Source organism: Sturnira hondurensis, unplaced genomic scaffold (genome assembly GCF_014824575.4).
Source record: "Sturnira hondurensis isolate 20B ecotype Veracruz unplaced genomic scaffold, ASM1482457v3 Scaffold0015793, whole genome shotgun sequence".
Classification (NCBI taxonomy): domain Eukaryota; kingdom Metazoa; phylum Chordata; class Mammalia; order Chiroptera; family Phyllostomidae; genus Sturnira; species Sturnira hondurensis.
The window spans coordinates 740,635-743,900 of record NW_028088424.1 but is presented as its reverse complement, the minus strand read 5'-3'; positions in this window follow the sequence as shown (position 1 = coordinate 743,900).

Below are 3,266 nucleotides of genomic sequence, written 5' to 3'. Positions count from 1 at the left end.
TGGCTTTGGCTCACACAACTTAAATATGCTGCCTCTCCCCCCACACACATTTCCCAAGAGCAGCTGGTGTGTGTTGTGTGTGTGTGCGGAACTGGACTCTGGTGGCGAGGGACATTCCAGCTTTCTCCTTTTGCACGGCACAGCCAACGGGCCTCATTGAAGCGTTCTGCATGTGCAAAGTCCTGTAAGAGAGGTGCAAAAGGAATGAGACAAGGCTCCTGGCTTTGCTGCACATTCAGCCAAGGTTCCGTATGATTATAGCATCAGAAAGGACCTTAGAGATCATTTAGTTCTATCTTCCTAATTTACAGATGAGAAGCCTGAGACCAGAATGATGGAAAGTTTTGCAAATACACGCAACCAGTCAAATGCTCTTAAAGAATACACACACCTGAATTTCTGGAAACCGTAAAACAGCCACTGAGCCCTTGGACCACCATGTGCCACAACGGATGGAGCACACACAGCAAGTGGAGAGAAAAGGGTGTGTTCCTGGCCTTGTTAATTATCTTTGGAAACTGGTTAATCAGTTGACCTACCACTTGTAAAAATGTGATAATAAATAATACTACTTGGCTTTCTTCACAGCAGTTGTGAAAATCAGTCAAATATGAGGTGAGATACTACAATACTTGGAAAGCCGTAACTGCTAACAGAAGTAAGTGCTAATGGTGAGGTGTGGCTGTCAAGGAAGCGAAGGTGAGAATCTGAGGCTCTGGGGCCTTCAGGGCCACCTGGTTTGCAAGGGCACCTGAGAGCTTGTTAATGAGGCCTCACTCCAGTTTGAATAGTCCTGGCCTGGAACAGCCTTAACAGAACTTGTATGACTGCACTCGGGCCTCAGTTTTAAAAACAACAAATGCTGTATCTGATTTTATTTGCTCCATGTAATTCTCCAAATTTTCCTCCTGTGCATGACTTGTGACTTAATTGTTTCCAAAAGAGATACACCCATTCAGAACAAGGTGCCCCTCTACTTGAGGGCATTTCATTCATTCATTCATTCATTCATTCATTCATTCATTCTACATTTACTTATTGTGCACTTACTATGTACCAAGGTCTTTCTGGGGGACTGGTGAGACCTACAAGAATGTACCACAAGCCCTGCGGGATTGTTGGAAGCTGTATGTGGAGCTGAAGCTGGAAGGAGAACTGTTGCGGTGCAGAAGTAGAGGCTCCCTGCAGAGGCATTTCTGAGGGGGAGAAATTAAGATACCTGGGAACTCTACTGAAAACATGTCTTTTGTATCACTGCTGTCCAATAGGAATACAGTGTGCATCACATAGGTAATTCAAAATCTTCTATTGAATTATAAACAAAGATGGAATGATAAACAATTCCATTACATTATAAACAAAGATGGAATTAATTTTAAGAATGTTTTACTTAACCCAATGTATCTAAAATATTACTTCAACATGTAAGCAATAGAAAAGCAAATATGTACTCAACACTTTATTTTATAACAAGCCTTTGAAATGCATTTTATACTTCACAACTCATCTCTGTTTGGATATCCGCATACTAAGTGCTCAGTAGCCCCGTGGGGTTGCTGATTAGCATAGGGGACAGCACAGGGTGTCAGCTTCCAGCAGTCACTTCTCTGCAGGCTCCTCTAGGCTTGTGAGTGCTCCCTGCTCTGCACATCGTCTCTGTTTTGTTCTCCCGAGTAACTCAGTCGTCGTGCCCTGTCTTTCCAGACGGTGGCACTGTGAGCTTGCAGGAAACGGTGGTGGTGGTTGGTGGTGATGGTGGTGGGGCTTCTGCTGGAGAAAAGGAAAGGTAGTTGGAAGGGACAACGTGTGTGCACGTGTGTGTGGTGTGAATTAGTATCATCACCTTGATTATTTTGTCAGAAATGAAGATAAACTTATGTGAAATATTTTATAACAATTCTCCTGAAACTGTACTGTCCCTACCAATCACCTAGAGATCTTTTATTTTTTTAATTTTATGTTTTCTCTTTTATGTATATATTTTTTAAAGATAAAATTGTATATATTTAAGGTGTACAGTATGAAGATTTGATATACACACACAGTGAAATGATTACTATAGTCAAGCTAATTAACGTATATCTGCATGTAGTTACCATTGTTTTTGTGATGAGAGTGCCCGAAATGTGCTCTCTCAGCATATTTCCGGTATTCAATCTCTAGACTTATTCATGTTACGTAACTGAAACTTTACCCTTTGACAAACATCTCCCTATTTTTCCCAGCTCTCCAGGCTCCAGTAAACACCATTCTACTATCAGCTTCTGTGAGTTCGACTTCTTTTTTTTTAAGAATCCACACATAAGTGACTTCAGACAGTATTTACCTTATCTGTCTGGTTTATTTCAATTAGCTGAATTTCATTCATATTGTCACAAATGTCAGGATTTCCTTCTTCCTCATGGCTGACTAATAGTCCATCACATATACAATACCTTGATCATCCATTCACCTGTTGATGGACATTTGGGTTGTTTCTATAACCTGGCTGTTGTGAATGAGGCTGCAGTGAACACAGAAGTGCAGATGTATGTTTTTAATTTTGATAAAAACTGTTACAGATACCCCCATTTTCCCACCTTTGTCCCCTTCGACCCAGCCCCCACCCCCTTATTCCATTTCCTTTTGATCTATACCCAAAAGTGGGATTGCTGGAACACAGGATAGTTCTATTTTTAATTTTTTGAGAAACTTTCATACTGTTTTCCCTAATGCCTGTAGGAGTTTACATTCTCACCAATAGAGCTTGAGTGTTTTTTTCTCCATATCCCTGCCAACAGTTGTTATCTTTTGTCCTTTTGATGATACCTGTTGTAATAGGTGTGAGATGGTATCTCGCTGTGGTTTTGATTTGCATTTCTGTGATGATTAGTGGTGTTGAACATCTTTTCATGTACCTGTTGGCAATCTGTATCTCTTCTTTTGAGTACTGTCTACTCAAATCCTTTGCCTATTTTTTTAATTGGGTTTTTTTCTTGCTATTAATTGTTTGAGTTCTTAAAAGGGAGATTCTGATTCGATACTAAAGGTGATCTAAGGTGGGTCCTGAGCTCCTACATTTCTAATGACCTCTCAGGTGAAGTCATAGTCGTAGTGTTTTACATAGCAAAGTTTTGTAAGGAACTTTGACATGCACCATCCTTTTTGATACAATGATTTTTCTTTGATAGGCATTGCAGATAACCCTCTCTCATTAGGAAAGAAATAGAGGCTCAATGAGTTCAGTTTCTTGCTTAATATCACACTGTTAATCAGAAGTGAGACCA